The sequence below is a fragment of the Anser cygnoides genome, chromosome Z (genome assembly GCF_040182565.1).
Source record: "Anser cygnoides isolate HZ-2024a breed goose chromosome Z, Taihu_goose_T2T_genome, whole genome shotgun sequence".
NCBI classification, from domain to species: Eukaryota; Metazoa; Chordata; class Aves; order Anseriformes; family Anatidae; genus Anser; species Anser cygnoides.
The window spans coordinates 16,452,358-16,469,098 of record NC_089912.1 but is presented as its reverse complement, the minus strand read 5'-3'; the positions used below and the strand labels follow the sequence as shown (position 1 = coordinate 16,469,098).

At 51.3% G+C, this 16,741-nt stretch overlaps 1 protein-coding gene across 1 annotated transcript in view; it reads left to right on the top strand.

The window, feature by feature from the left end:
• The first annotated feature begins 21 nt into the window (after positions 1–21).
• CORO2A (coronin 2A) overlaps positions 22–16,741 on the top strand; it is a 51,739-nt gene continuing 35,019 nt past the window's right edge. Inside the window, exon 1 of the mRNA XM_066988683.1 lies at positions 22–175. The gene's annotated coding sequence lies outside the window, so the exon portion shown is untranslated. The remainder of the gene's footprint in view (positions 176–16,741) is intronic.

Below are 16,741 nucleotides of genomic sequence, written 5' to 3'. Positions count from 1 at the left end.
TCCCCGCTCCCACCGGGCACCCAGGGGTGCCAGCTGCCTGCGGGGCGCGGCGTGGGGGGCGGGCCGGGGCGGGGAGTGGGCCGGGGCGGCGCGGCACGGCTCGGCACGGCTCGGCTCGGCACGGCTCCCATGTGCACACCCTGCGGGCTGCCGGACCCCGGCCGCCGGCGGCAAGGTAGGAGGCCAGGGCGGGGGGCCGGGACACGCGCGGGGAGGGCGCTCCGCGGCACCTGCGGCATCCCCCGGATTCCCCCCGGCACCGGGGGGTGCCCACGGGGGAACGGGGCCCCTGGGGGTGGGGGGTGGGGGGGCTCCGGTGCCGCGGTGCGGGGCTGCCGCCGGCCCCACCCGGCTTTGTGCGGAGCCGTGCCTTTGTGCTGGGGCCGGGGGGGGTTTGGGGTGGGAGCCCGCAGGGCAGGGTGACAGCCACGCTGCCGGCTTCGGGGGCTCCGCTTTGAGCGCTGCCCCCTGCCGTGGGGAGCGTTTTGGTCCCGAGGCTGTGGCAGGGAGGAGGCAGGCCGGGCTGTGCGGCGGTGACAGCACTTTGCGAACAGGTTTCCCCCCACCCCCCCGGTGGGCAGCGCCTCGCCGAGCATCCCTTGTTCACCCTGCGGGGAGCGGCGCCCTCCCTGCCCGGCTCTGCAGGGCAGAAAGAGAGCCCCGCAGCATCCCTGGCTGTCCCCGGCCCCCTGCTCGCTGACAGCCCCCGAGCAGGCGGTGTGCTCTCTGCAGTCCCCCTGAAGGGAATTCGCCTGGACGGGCTGAACCGCTTCTGGCCTCCTGGGTGCTGTAGGGAAGTGGTTTCTGTCTGCAGAGGTCTCAGGCAACCCTTGCGAGGGAGGGGTTGGATGTTGGTCGCCTTTTACCTTCCCAAGGCAGGCTCCCTGGAGGTTTAACAAAGGATAGGATCATCCTGCGTGGCCCTGTTGTTCCCTTTGTTCTGCCAGTGGCTGTGCCCTCTTTGGAGAGCTCCGATCCCTCGCGGTTTGATCGGAGATAGGGAGTGACTCATGGAGACACGCAGGGAGTTCACGTTTTGGTGTCTGCGTTTCAGGAAACTAAAGCAAGGCTTCAGGAGGCGAGATAGAGGTGAGCTGATTGCTCCTGAGAGACAAGGCGCGAAGGAGGTGTTTCCTTCGGTGCTGAGGTTGTTTGCTGGCTTAGCATCATTGCAGACGAGCTGTTACTCCATCCGTGAGAGGTATTTCACGTTCCTTCGATCCATTAGGCCACATCAGCAATTCAAGTCCCATCATCTGCCTTCGCCCGCGGAAACTGGAGGCGCAGGTACCGACGGGTGTTTGGACAAAGAGCCAGACAGCCCCGCCGCCTGCGCCACAGCTCTGCCTCGGGCTCCTCCTGTCCTCCCTTCCCGGGGGGCAGCGCAGCCCCGTGCGCCTGTGCCAGCTCACGAGGGGCACAGAGGGAGGCTGCGTGGCTCACCTCGGTCCCACCGATCAGCCCGGCTCCCATCTGTGTCTCCACAGCAGGTGGATTTCCTGCCAGCGGCTCGGGGTATCTGGAGCTGAGATGGGCTTCTTGCTTTGTGCTCCTGAGTAAATTCTGCCTTCCTCTTGGATCACTTGGTTTGTCCCACCATGAGCAGGTTTCTTGGGGAACATTGCAGCGAGCGGACACCACTGCGAACTTTTCTGCGTCTGCTAAATTTATTAGTGGCTGGATAACGAGTGGACGGGGGATGTCTGGCTCCGTGGTGGGTTTCTGGGGGTTTGCTTCCCTGTGAGTCTCTTGGTGGCTTGGCACGGGGCCTGCTGCTGGATCGTGGGGCCTGCACCAGGGCCATTTTCACTTTCCTGTGGGATTTCTGGGCTGTCCGGTGCTGTCCGATGGGGTGCAGGGGGGATGTAGGCAGAGACCTGAAAGCCCTGGGAAATGCCTGGAAGGGAAGGTGATGTTCAGCAGTGAGACACCGCTGCCTCGGAGGCAAGCTAAGGTGGATTTTGTGCTCTGTGTGGCCACGCAGGCTCCTCGTGTGTTGTGTTGTGTGCTCCTCCGATGTTTTTGTGTTACTTGCCCAGTGTGAACTCTTCGTCCCAGCCTGGTGGGCCCTGATTTCCACAGCAGGGACATTGTTGGGGGAGGGGGGACGACACCCTCATGGGATGTGGCATGGTGTGTGAGGGACCCTTCTGTGAAGAACCGGGGTGGAGGGAGGCCTGTCCCAGGACGGCTGCCCCCAGCAGTCCAGGCCCGATGCTCCACTCAAGCATCTCAGGGTACAAGGCAGGGCCGCAGGCGGCCTGCTCTCCCTCTGCCATGCACGGCACGGAGAGGCTGTGGCGAGGAGATTTCTCCTGGCTTCCCGCAGGTGCACGCGTGGCTGCGCTGGCTGCAGAGAGCTGGCTGGGGCAGGCAGCCGGCGGCTCACGGCAATTAGGCCGGCGCGCCTTCTGCCCCTCCGCGGAAGAAACAGGAAAGACCTTGAGATCATCCGGGAGGCTGCGTGGGCCAGGGGGGTGCTGACACACACAGGGCTACGCAGGCTTGCGAGCGGGAGCCAAACTGGCCTAGTATTTCCAGGGATTTCCCCTTTGCGGTATGACAGGCTTGCCAGCAATTCTTCGTTTTGAAAATACACCCTACAGGGCTGTGTTAGGGTAATGCTGACGCTTACTATTCCCAAGGCGCTTTGAATAGGACTTTCTGACCCTCAGCCAGGCACAGCTCTTTCTAAAGTGCTGGGATGTGCCCACAGCAGGAACACCTTGAAGCTCCAAGCCCTGTTCCCCCTTTCCCTCCTGACCAGCTGCCTGCTTTATTTCACACCGCTTCACACTTTGTGGAGCACAGCCCAGAGCCGGGCCTCTCGGTCCGTCCCTCTCCCTCTGGAGCATCCTTTGGGCCCTGGTTTGCACAAGGGTTTCTCTCCGGGCCGGAGGGTTGCCGTGCTCTCTATCTCTGTGCCAGGAAGCACGGAGGCTCCCAGCTGCAAGGAGGCGGCCTTCTGCTCACCTCCGTGTCTGCACTGCCTCCCTCCCTCGGTGGGACAAAGTCACCGAGGGAGATGATAAGGAAGGAGAAGCTGCAGAAACTCATGGCGTCTGTGGTATTTTTATGGCTGACTTCGAGGCAAAGTCCAGGGAACCTGATTAGATAACTCCCAGGGAAACAGGGGAGGCCGAACTCCATCCTACTCCTGCTGCAGGAGGCAGCGCCAGGGGAGAGGCTCTCCCAGGAAGAGGAGGCGAGCCAAGGCCGCTGGGTCAGGGTTACACCTGTGAAAGCGAATACGAGACCGGCCTCCTGGCTGACAGTCAGAAAAACAGGCACAGGCAGGAGCCAAGTACCGGGCCTACTCCCGAGAGCAGAAATTAGGCAGTCCTGGCTCTACAGATACCGTGGTTTTAACCCTCCGTGCTGCATGTCAGTGCAGAGGGCTGAAATCCTCCTTGGCAGGCTTGGAGAGCTTTGGATGCCATCGTGGCTTTTAGGTGAGCCATGGGCAGTGTTGGTAGACGAACACCTTTTTTTTTGACCTTGCCCTCACCATGGTTTGACGAACGGCCTGATGCAGCAGGTGAATTTGGAGCATCTCCAAGCACGGGACCGGTGTGGCAGATCTCCCCTCAAGCTGCCTGTCCCGCTCCAGCCACGCCCAAGGGTAATGTGGCCGCGGAGCATGTTTGCCCGTCTGCCCAAAGCACCCTTGAAGTGCTGCTTCCCGTGAGTCAAACCCGAAATAACACAAAACCTTAGGAAAGTGTAGCTGCCCTCGTGCCCGAGCTGCTGGCACAGCTGCTGTGCTCCTTTCTAAGGAACCTCGTATTGACGTTGTTGGAAACGCTGTCTGGTGACACGAAAGATGTCAGGAAGGACCGATATTCCTTGTCATCCTCCGGTTTCTTCCATTCGATCTGCCCCCTAAAAGGAGCCTGTGTTGGCAACAAAATTGCAGGGTAATAGGCACAGAAAACCCAGACAGCTCTTTAATTGCAGTAGACGGATAGAAGAAGTCAAAGATTGTCTTGCTAACATCTACTTAAATGTAATTAGTTTGCATTATTTTCCTCTGCCATTTTCTCTAATTTAATTTGAATACCAAAATACATACACAGAGGAACAAAAACAAAATCAGAATAGCATTGCTTCAAGTTCCTGTTCTCATAACATCTGGCTCCTCCTATGCATAGAGGCTTTTTTCCTTACAGTCAGGGAGGATCAGAGCCTCTCACCTCACCCCCTCCCACTCCAGTCGTGGTGGTGGCTCATGTTTCTCTTCGAATTTGCAGAGGTCTTGATGTCAGTAATTGATACCTGAAGTCTTAATTGAAAAGATTGATTTTGCTAATGATAGCCTGGCATCTGACGTCTTCCACAGAAATCAATAGGAGTTTCAGTGCCTCACAGTTTTAGAAATCATGGCACTTGTTAAAAGGCTTAGCCAGGGTTTGAAGGGCTTGGCTTTATGGCCCCTTGCATCTATTTGAGACTTGTGCCACCTGCCATACATTAAGCCTTGTGCAGGGTCTGGTGCAGCCTGCCAAGCAAACAAATTCCTCAAACAAGCAATCCCAGCCCAACCCCTCACTGAGAGGGGTAAATCCTCAAGTGGAAAGTCAACACTTTCATCTTTATTGGCATCCAGGTTGTGTTTTGGTGAGCTCTTGGTTTGCGTGGAGAGTAAAAGACCTCAGAAATCTCACGTATCTTTTTAGATAATGGATTCTTCAGTCTGATTGACAAACCAGAACAAGATCCAGTAGCTGGAGGCAGAAGTTATTATTTGGAAAAACTGAGAGGTAGTTGTGTTTTCAGCAGCAGAGAGGGCGAGTCACGGGGAGAGCTTTACAGGATGATACATAGCTAGCAACTTGAACAAGGTGATTTTCTAAATAATGCCATCCAGCACAGACAGCGGCATTCTCTGGAAGTAGGCGGCATCCTGCAGAGGTCACACTCTGGTCAGAGTTATTAGCTGGACAGGGATGGCTAAAAGGATAGTTTGCTTGCTTGTAGCACCTCCACCTTTTGAGATTTTCATAATACACCTGGACATGGCCCTGAGCAATCTGACCTGATGCAGGGGCTTTGAGCAGGAGGTTGGGCTAGGGACCCTCAAAAGTCCCTAGCAGCCTAAATTCGTCTGTGGCTCTGTGAGTGCAGTAAAAGAGAAAACCTGGAAAAGCTATTAGGGAACAAAGTTCCAAGGAGTTAAACCAAGAAAACCCATACTGGAACCCTATCTCCCTTGCATCTTTCTAAGTGTGTTGCTGAGTGTTGGACTTGAGAGAGTGGCTGCAATCCCTAAATTTCTGCCACAGCACATGCATCTGCTTGTGGGTCTGTCCACTGGATGGAGGCAAAATATCAAAGGGTGTCTGTCTTTGGGAATGTTGTGGTCATCCATTCTTTGAAACATTTCAAAGACTGTTTCAATAAACCTCTTGTTACTACTTTGGGGAGTCTCTTAGTGTTGAGCACTTGCTTTTGGTGCCCAGCCCTTTGTGGGCTGTTAGTGGAAGAGGACTTCTTAAGCTTAATCAAGAGTGGGTCTTTTTGATGTGTAAAGAGGGAACTGAAGCAGCAATTTCTTTACCTTCTCTTTCTTCCCATTCTGAGAAGTCAGTGAAACTAAGGTCATTATCTTGTGCACAGTTTTGTCTATTTCTGAGGAGTTTTCAGGTGTCATTCTTCCTTCCCTGAAAGTATGACTTGCAACATAAACTTTTTTTTTGTGACTTCAAGATGGCTTGTAACTTACATATTAAAATGGTATAGCAGTGTTTATACTCTTGTTTCTGCCTGTCTTGCAGTCAGGCTCAGTTGTGAGGGTTTGGAAGATCAGTGGCACAGAGACCGTACGTGGCACTGAAGGGTTTTACAAGCCTGCCAGTGCTGTGTGGCTCTGCTGTCCCTGGCCACCGGCAGTACGGGCAGATGACTGCCTGGTGTCTTTTGGTATGTATGTCTGGAAACCTGCAAGTGTCTTAAACTCCTGCAGAAAGACAAGTCTTTCAAAGCAATTTTGAAAGTTCTTCCTAAATGCTGAGCTCTTTCTGAAATCCCTCCCCTTTCTTTACTGCCATATCTGCCTGTGTCATTGCCTGCTCTCGTTCCTGTGCCTGGAGTTCCCTGGCATTGCAGGGCACCCCATCGTGTCCCACCTGCAGCCCTCAAGCCTGCTCAGGAACCTCTCTATGGGGCTGTTCCTGCTTGGTGTTGTCTCTCTCTGAGCAGACGTGGGGACTGGACTCTCTTCTGGCTTTGAGCAGTCTGCAGAAGTTTCCTGGAGCCTGAAGACTTTCTCTGGTACTGAATAGCCTGAGACTACAGATACAATTCCATGAGTGCGTTTAAGTTGCCCAGGGAACACTGCATACCCAGTCAGGTGCAGTGTTGCCCAGTGTGTCCTACCCAGTGTTTTTCTTCTCACTCTTCTTCACACAGACAGTCTTTGTTTCTGCTGCCTAAGGAAGCAAAATGGAATGGAAATCACATTCCAAGCTGCCTGGTCTGCATTATATCAGAAGTTCAAATGCTGCTTTAATTCACAGCCGGACTTCAAGGGCTGTGCAACCTTTCCTTTCCTTTCATTTCCTTTTTTTTTTTTTTTCTCCCTCAACCCTTTTTTCTCTCTCTCTCTCTCTCTTTTTTTTTTTTTTTTTTTCCTACTGGCACTTTCAGACGATCAAATACTGTCTGGATACACCTACTGTGCAGCCGTGTCATGAATCCCTCATGCAATTCTAGCTTTCTGCAAGCTCATTGAGGACCGAGTAGTGCAGGAGAAAAGGCAGCACTGGGACAACTGTTTACCTTGGAAAAGGTATGCCTGGGGAGGGATATGACATGTGGCCTTTGACATATGGTAGGATGATGGGATGGAGAGTTCAGATAGGGAGTGATTGTTCCTCTGTTTATCACTGCCCAGGAACTACAGTATACAGATAAACAGTGGAACTCATTGACACAGGATGTTGAGGATGTGGTTCAAGAAAAGCCATTAGATGAATCTGCAGGCGGAAAATCCATTAGGGCTGGCTAAACAGACAGATAAGCCTTTGGCTCAAAAAATCCCTAAGGCACAGATGCCCAGAGCTGACTCAAAGGCAGAGAAAAGATTGTTGGTATGGATATCAGTTAAGCTGGAGAAATAGGCTGGTTTGGAAAGCAGCAGCAGTAGAGAGAAAGAGAGGAAGCCTGTAGGGTGGAGTTTGGCTGGAGCGCGGAGTTTGTGCTCAGGGTGCTCCTCAGCTGGGAGGGCTGGAGAAAGGTGGTGCAGGAGGACAGAGCTGGAAAATGGTCAGAACTGGTACCAGAGGAGATGTGCAAAGAGGTGGGCACAGGCAGGAGTGAAGCATGTAGGAAAAAAACTGCTATATGGGAAGAGAGGTTGGTCTTCACTGCTGATAGATGGGAGGTGTGGAGGGGGGACTGGTCACAGAGGAGAGCAGTGGCTGGGTGGTGATGCTGAAGGAAGTGGTCAGAGGTGGAGTTACACCCAAAAACAATGTCAAAGAAAGCATTACTTGGAGGAGAGGAGGTCAAGAAAACAGTCACATCTGAAGATGGGCACGGCTGAAGGGCAAACAGAGAGGCGTGTGGAAAAGCGTGCAGTGACTGAGGTCACCTAGGTCATCTCTGTGTTAGCTACAGCCAAGTCTACAGTGCAAGAGAAGTAGACCTGTGGCATGAAACAGGTGGCTCCAGGACCTTATAACCATAGGCACTTTAAAAGTTTTAATTTGACCTTGTTTGTCCCATTAGCAGATGGAGTTGTGATCCTGGAACACCCTTAGTTTCATCCAGAGTGCATATTGTCTGCATGCTGCAAGACTGCTTTGCAATGAAAGCTGGAGTGTGGTAAATGGCAGTGATGAGAAGATTTGCTTCAAAAGTGTGCTCCCAGTCTGAACCGAACACTACTCCTGCACCTGCTCTGATGGATTAGGCTCAGAGTAATGCCACTGTTTTCCCAGGCACTGTGCATTTGCCAAGCCCAGTGGGTGAGTGAATGGGCACAGCATCTCATTTCTCTGGCAGGGAAAACATAGGTAGCCCTCATACTTAGCCAGCATAAATCAAAGCTGGAGTAAGAACTGAAAAGAGCTAAAATGAACTGGCTACCTCTGCTCCTGATGGTGAATTGATTTTCAGACTTGAGATGTGGCAGAAGAGAGTCTTTGCATCTGTTACACCCGCCTTTGCCACGCACTCTTGCTGGCTTGTCATGTCTCAGATAAATGGGACCTACTGTTAGAGAGCTCAAAAGCGAGTTGGGAATTTTCCAGAGAACAGAGAGATGTCAGTTTTGATTTAATCAGACAGTCAAAGAGAAAAGCCTCAACTGAATTTTATACATTTTATAGATATAAAAAATATCTATTTTATTTTATATATAATGTTATATAATATATATATATAAATATAATATATATATAAATATAATACATATTATATATGTGTGTGTATATATATGTATTATATATAATACTTTGATTTAATCAGACAACAAAGAGAAAAGCCTCAACTGGAATAATAAATCAATTCCACAAGTACTGTGTATGTGTGGGAGAGCTCCCCCCACTTCTTTTTTCTTTGGCACCCTGAATGTTTTTCTATGCAGATGATGCTGTAAGGAAGGGGGAAGAACTCTGCACCTCTGGGCTTCAGAGAAGACCTCTGATGCTGCTGGCTGCCTTTCAAAGAACAAGATCCTGTTGTCATCATTCCCAGAGGGGCAGGGAAAGTTTCCCTTTGCTGCTGGCTTATGACTTGGAAATCCATGGCAGGTTCTTCTCTATTCTACTAGGTACCTGTATTTGTTGCTGCCAAACTGATTTACCAATAGTAGAATAGAGTAGTATACAACTCCTGGAAGAGTTACAGAGCCAAACTGTTCTTGGCAGTGGCCGTGTAACAAGAAAAAAAGGATGCTGGCTGCAGCTGGAGGGAAGTAGGTCAGACACTCGAGAAAGCTTCTTTCTCAGGACAGTGGTGCAGCCTTGGGATCAGGCAGGTGGGACCCTTCCTCCTTGGAAGGTTTCACATCTGCCCTAATTTAGGGCTGTGGACAGGTTTGCTGTGAAGCTGGATTGGAGACTCCCAGAGGGCAGGCCCTGTAGGCTGTCCCCTTGCATCTCCGCTTGTGCTTTCCTCATGTGCCAGGCTGCAAGACCTCTCCTGAGCCCTCCTGCCTTCAAGTAAGGGCTGCATTTTCAGACATTCATCTGAAGTGTGTAGCCTACAAGCCCCCCTAGAACTCAGGAGAAACATCTGCACTTGCATTTCCACCGCCTCACCATCCCACTGGCCACTTCATGCTTCCTCATGCATCCAGGCCCTAGTGGCACCCACGGCTCTTTGGCTAGGCAGAAAAGATTTGGGAAGGTCTCTAACCTCTGGGACTCCTTTAGGCACTAACTAAGTGCCTAACTAACTGGGATTCCCTAAAGGTGGCCAAATCCCCCAAACCAGTGATAGCTTTGCTGCAGGGAAAGCCTTCTCTACTTGAGCAGGCATGCCTGAAAGAACCCATGTGCCACACGGTGTCTGCAAGCGTGCTTAGACCTCACGATAAAGAGCAGTGGGACCAGAGATCCCTACCTTCTCAATGTGGCAGGCTCCTGAGACCCGGCTGTGGCTTTTCAACAGGGAACTGAGCTGTGGCTCCTGAAGCTCAGAGGCCGTCCTGGCCTTGGACGGCAGGAAGCTTCTTCCTGTGAAACAGAAGAGCGAGAGCACAGTGTTTGGGTTTCAGGAGAAACTGCTGAGCTTGCAGAAGGTCAGATGATGAGTTTTTCAAGGCTGCCTTTCTGCCAAGAAATGTGGCATCGTCTCTTAAAGTTCATGCGTTTCATCACTTCCTCTTTATGCTGAGTTTTTTGGTGGGGGTGAGGGGGCTTGGAGTTTTTATTGCTCTTTGAAACGGGATTGTTGTATTTGCTTTTCTTTCATAACAGAACAGGTTCTTGCCAGGGTAGAAAAGCTCTGTGAGGTGGAATTTGCCCTCTCATTGAATTCAGCAGCACATTAGTACTCACAAGGAAGTTGATAAGCAATAATATTTTCTTTGCTGCCCAGGTAACCAGCAAAGTGAAAGAGGGTATTGTCTCTGGAGAATGCAGGCAAGTTGGCTTTATCTTTCTGTTGGAGTACACAGGCTATCTTGGTAGGCTGGAGCTGAACCAGGGGAAGGAGGGGCTCCCTCTCCCAAGAGGCTGGGCTGGCCCCCTCCTCTGCCTCACTCAGATCGCCTCCTGCCCTTCCTGGGAGCTCCGATAAGCGCAATGAAAATGAGCTGAGTTTCAGGGTCACTTTGGTTCTTAAGGAACGTGTTCACTGGTGCCATTTGTCTCCTCAGCGCCACATCTTTCTTTTCTGTCGGAGCTTTCAGGGTAGGGGCACCACGTGCAGCAAACATGGGACATCTGGTGAAGAGGGAGGTCGATCTGACAGAAAATGGGCTCGTCCTCACAGTCCCCTCTGGGATGCACAAGCTGGCTTTGCATCAACGGAGCAAAAGTGTCCTCTTGCTCTTTGCAGGGTGGGCCCTTCTCTTCAGCGTGATTTCTGACTGACATTGGCTTAAAAATATTCATGAAACAACTTCTCCTGTGGCCCAGGGGAATTCATGTGCAGCCAGGCAGTATTTCAGTCCCCGTGCCTGAGGGAGAGGAGTCAGCTGCTAGGACGTGGAGCTCCAGGCACCGTTGGCAGCGGAGTGGCAGCAATGGTGCCACTGGGTGAATCATATCATTGCTCGGGCTAGAAGTGATGCTTGTCTATAGTTATTTCTGGGAAGTCCAGGATCTGTCAACAGACCCTGTGTGGGCAATTCCCAGCCCCGTGGCCTCCTATGCAACCTACGGGCCGCATGGCCTGCTCGATGCCTCTCCATGGCCTTGAGGTAAACACAGCCCTTCATGGACCTGAGTGAAGATAAATGTCGACTTCAGCACCTGGTTTGCAGCAGCTCCCTGAAGCAGTGAAGGCTGTTCTTCATGACACGGCTTCTCTTTACAATGTGCTGGGGGATCCTACCCAAAACAGTCTGAGCTTTCTTGTGGCAGCCTCTTGGTGGCTGCCTGAGGCTGTGGTCCCTGACAGTTTTTCTTTTTGATTTCCTTCCTGCTTCTGGCCTCTGCTGCTAGCTGTGCTGGGATAACCCAGTTAAGAATAACCTGGCTGAGCTATTTCTGTGCGGCACATATGCTCCCTTGCCCATCTCCCTGCTCTACCAGCCTGACAGACGAGCACAACCACGGAGTAATACCAGGTGGTGGGGATGTGGAAATGCTGTGCCACCTTCAGGGAGCTTTTATCCTTGACCTTGCTGCGCATTTCTGCCTGCCTTGGGAGTCCATTGGGGTTTCCACTGTGACTGAAGACAAATGCAGCTGAAAGCTCATCCAGGAAGGCTGTGCTCGGGATTTTGCTGTCTCTACAGTGCATTATAGAGAATGGTTTTATTTCACTCTTGGCAGCCCTAGCCCATCCCTGGCCATATGTGCTTAAAATTATTTTGAAGTCTGCAGTACTTGGTGTACCTCCTACCGTGAATAAAATTTGCTCAGTGTGTATTTTGCTAAGTCTGAGGCTTTGGTTATGTTCCTGGCCCTTGGCAGGCTGCCTGGGACCCCTCGCTGGAAAGATGCTCTGAGGTGAGGTGGCACCAGCCGTGACTGTGTGTGCAGCGCTGCAGTGTGCTGCTGGTCTCCTCCTGTTCAGCATGGGCCAAGCCTCTGCAAAATGTTTTTCTTCCCTGGCTCAGTTTTATTTTAGGGGGGAAGGAGGGCAGGCAAAAGTGTTGGAACCACCTTCTGCTTGTGGTCCAAGCAGATGATGCCTCCTCCCAGGGACATGCGTGAGAGCTGGTGTCCTGCCCTGGCCAGTGTGCACCAGAAGCTTGGGGCAGGAGGGCCTTCTCCTGGGGCAGCTCTGCTCAGCAGGGCCGTGCTCAGCTGGTGGAGGGCTCAGGCCTTTCTGTTTTGTGAATGAGGAAACAGCTCACTTCCTTCTTGAGTAACTTCTTCACCCTCCACTTCACATACTCGATGTTTGTGCAATGTTTATACTACAGGCAGAAGTGTTTCTTCACAGCCAGGTTTCCAGGGCACTATAACTAAGTACGTTTTGCCACACAGCATAGCTGCTAATATTTTTGCAGGGTTATTTGGAGCTGGATTTTCTGATTAAAGATGCACATCTCTGGAACATGGTCTCCTCTGGGATTTTGCTACTTGTTGTCCCTTTGTCCTACCACCACCTTTACAGACCCTAACCCACCCACACCAGCATTAAGTCCTCCCTTTAGCCTGCAGGCTGGAGATGACAGAAGCAGGTCCCATGGCTCCCGGTGTGCTCCTGGGTCCCGCAGAGGACCGATGTTCAAGCTGGCACTAGTGATGGACACATACAAAGCACTGCTTTCTGTCACCTGCTTTCCCTCTGACAATCCAGGGGTTTGCACAGGTGGCTGAGGGATGCTTTGGAGGTTTTTTGCCCGTGCCCGCAGTGTCAGGGAAGGGTATTTTGATCATGGGGCTGCTTTACAGCATCAGGAGAGGCATGCTGTGTATGCACTGTGTGGCTGGCAGGGATGGAGAGGGAACTCGGGCAGGCTGCAGCTGGTGAGCTGCTGCATTTTGAGGCAGCAGGGAGCAAGTGTGGTTCTCCAAAAGTGCACCAAACCCTTAATCTAAGCCCTCTAACAGTGGGTGCGGATCTTGTAGGAACAAAAGGCAAAGAAGGGCAAGGCAATTGATAAAATCAGGGCCCCTCAGGATGGTTGATTTAACGGCTGGTTCCCAGCTGGCTGGTTTAAAAGGCTTCCAGCTAGTGTGGCAGATAGGGTTGTTTTTCCTAGAATATGCCTCTGAGCAGCTGTAAAAGGGTCCTGCTGCCTGACAGAAAGGCGTGCTGAAAGGTTTTTATTTGCTACTGTGGATGGAGTGGAGTACAGATGCTCTGGAGGATGTTCTGCATTATTCATGTGGTAGATACCTTTGCTAAAAGCTAATGCACAGCCCGGAGGCTGTGGGAAGTGGTACAGTCCTTTGTGTGGTTTTGTTGATTCACTGGAGAGTCTGGACTACTCTTGAGCCTTTTTTTTTTTCCTGAATACTGAGATTGATAAAGCAAATCGAGGAATGTGAGATCACTTAGCTAATGGCTCTCCTCCTCCTTTCTTGTATACAAACATTTACCGTCCAATACAGTTTTTCTTTTTTGAATGCATTATTCATACAAAACTGCTTGCCAGACTGGTCCTGTTTGTGAGACTTCACCCGTAACTTGGTTTTCTTGTGGCACAGAGCGTAAACTGCTTCCCTGAAGGGGCTCAAGTGTCTGAGGTGAGGTTTGCATGCCAGGACAGGCTTTGAAAACCGAGCAGTGCAGTGACGGAGCCCCACGCGGAGCTCTCTGCCAATGCAGATGCATTAGTTTTATCTGTGAAGATTCCTGCTGGTGGACCTGGATGCTGGGACACCCACCTCCAGCCACGGGACACAGCGTCTGCATTTCTGTGCTGGGGCGGAGGGACCTCAGGGAGGGTACAGGGTGCCATGCTCCCAGATATGGGTCCCCCTTGTTATAGGAAAAGGCACAACTGTGGCATGTGTGCTTGTGCCTGGAGCAGCCAAGCCCCTTCTGAGCTGCTGGCAGTGTGCTGGCATCTTTCAGAAACAGCTCTGAGTTGTACTGCACACCCGGGAGTCAAAGATGAGAAGTGCTTTTGCTGCTTGTACCACATCTGGTGTGGAGGAGACCCTGAGGGAGTCAGCAAGGTGGATTGGGTTCCCAGGTGAACCTCCAGGGAAACATCCATGCAGGCAGGCATTTGCTTTTCCGTCTAGAGCTGTGGAAGAGGAAGCTGCCCCGGTTTGCCCCCTGTTAGGTGGAAACAGGCTGTGAACCAGGAGGTGAGGACCATTCTGTCTGTGCTGCGTACTGCTCTCATAGCAATAAATCCGCAGCCCCTCAGCTTGCAGTAGTGTCCGAAATGACACACACAGCTGGTATTTAAAGCTTTGGGTTGCTGCGTAATCATGTTGTCTGATCGACTTTGGAATCAAAGTCGTTTCTTCCTGATACTTTCTCCGTGATAGCGCTCTTACTCAGCGGAGGTGGAATTTGGACGGCGAGGTGCGCCGGGGTGTGTGACCTGCCTGCCCGTGGGTGGGAGCTCACCTGGGAGGGGAGCCCAGCGTCAGCTCCATGGCTCACAGACCTTCTCGTGTAGCAGGGCTGAGATATGCTGGGCCAGGAACAGGAGGGCCTGTGCTTACCGAGCACCCGATTCAGGAGATGTGGGCAGCACGAGCTCTGGTTTTGTCTCGGAGCAGTGGTTTGACACGAACCGTGATAAAACATCTGTAAAGGCAGGAGGCTGTTTCATGTGTGCGTCTCTTACCAATTGTAGATAGCGCTGACATTTTCCATTTGCCTGCAGGGTTGCCTTTCTGAGGATGTACTCATCTTACCTTTTAAAACTTGGAGGCTGGAAGCCTGTGGGCGGGCTTTAAAAAAAAAAAAAAGAAAAAAAAAGCAAGCTTAGAAATGTAAACCTGAGCGCCTTGAATCAGTCAGGTTAGAAAAAACATTGCTTGGATGAGGGTGGGGGACTGGAAGCCAGCCTGTAACGTGCCTGCAGCAAGTCCACGTACAGGGGCAAGTGAGCTGCCTAGCACAGACCAGCAGGACCATATGGCTTAGCTGCTGTGTGCATATGGCTGGGCACCGACTGTGCGGCCGGCTGCAGGGAAATAACCAACAGACATGCTGGACCTAAGCAGTGGATGATAGATTACTTTCTAAAGCAATCATATTGGCAGGAATGCTGAAGTTTTCCGTGTTTGAACGGAGTCCCCTCTAGTAGCTATTCCCACCCTTCCATTCCTGTGCAGGAAGAGAAAATTTATATTGTGAAATTAAAGGGGGGAAAAACAATTTGATTGATGTTGACTAGTGTTATCTGCTGAGATGCAAAATGTGATCTGTGATAGCTCTCTGGGTTTCCAGAGCTTTCCATGTACTGCAAGGCACTATTACTTGTCCTATTATTACCACTGGGCTTTCCAGGTCTGTTCATGTGGGAATACTGTTTCAGCAGAAGCTAAAGCATGTCCTTAAACTAATATAACCACACCGGTGTTGGTGGTCCGGTTAGGCTCCATCTTGGCATGCAGAAAGTAATCCAGAAGGGGTCCTCCTCACCCCTGAAGTGTGGTGTCTTGGGTGAAAGTGCTCTTCAACCCCTGGTTGCCTGTGGATGCATATGTACGACTGCACAGGGGCATTTGTTGTTGTGCTGAGCAAAACCCAGTGCAGACAGCGGTGTAATGCAGCCTGTCCTGTGCTTCACTGCAGTCTTGACTTTCCACAGGAGGAGCAGCACGATTCTGTGTAGCCTGAGAGGATGTGTTATGACAGGAGGCGTCCTGGCTCGCTGATTTGTAATCAGGACTCCTGGGTGTTGCTCCAGATCCCCAAGTCACAGACAAGACAGGAGCTCTCCTCCTACTGCAGATAAGGTTTTCTGTGAACGATCTGCTGATGACACAGATGTGTGGTGTGCTCAGTCTTGAGTATTGGAAAAAATCTGTTTCCAAGCCCTGTGAGAACAAAGGCATGGAGATCACGGAGAGCTTCTGCTCCTGTCATGAAGAGCTGAATTGTCCTGTAAGCATGGAGCCATCAACAGGTTGTCTCTGAGGGCACTGCAGTGGGTGGAGGAGAGCCCGGAGTTTGAGGCAAAGGGAATTGTAGGCCTGTCTGTAAAGAGATTATCAGAACAACATGAAAAAGTGAAACACTTGTGAGAGATGGTGAATGGAAGAAGCAGAGTGATCATGGCAATACAATCGTGTTAACACACTCTCGTGAAGGGTGGTGATCCTGGAGGACAGCGAATAGCAGGATGTGGCATTTATCTTGACTTCAGCCAAATGTTCAGTACTGTCCCAGTTAATCATCTTGAGGGAACATGCACTAGATGCACCTGTCTGCAGTAAGGTACAGGTACATCTGGCGAGGGAACCATACAGGAAAGTTTATGTGACCACACAAATAACAGCTGATTATCAAAATGTGAGAATTGATTGAATTTATTGATTCAGTTTTGCAGGAATCTCTCTGACATCCGAGGCTGTTTGGTATTTTAGTTAGCAATTAGGACAAATGAAAAAATAACAAACAGGAACCAGGAGGAGCAGGAAGCTTGCAGAAGGCAGGGCTCTGTCTTGAAATTGCCTTGATGAGCTGCAGGCATGGCATAGGAAAAACAGGATGCAGTTCAGCAGTGACAGGTTCTGGTCTTCGGATGACACAGCACAGGCAGACCTGGCGCAGTTCTGCAGAAAAGCATCCAGGGGCTGCAGTTCGTCCCAGGATGAGCACAACCCAGCGACACGCTGCAGCAAGAAACTGATAAACAAGAACAGGAAAGTATCTGATAAATAATAAAGGAAGCATCTGTTCATCCATGTTGGTGAAGCAGAAATATGCCAGTTCTAGGTGCAACTGCTCTGGAAAAATGCAGATCAGCTGGGAGAGAGTGGAAGCGAGGAGGACAAATCCATCAGCTGTTGGGAAAACGTGGCTGATGGAGAGAGAACGAGGTGTAGCTGAAGAAGACTGAAAAGCTGCGCATCAGCTGTGTAGGAAAGCTTGCTGAATGAAGAAGGGAACAGTCTTTTTCCTGTGATCTGTCTGAACAGGATAAGAATTAAGGGACATGGTTGCATGAAAGGAGATTCAGTTTTGAAAGCAGGGAAAA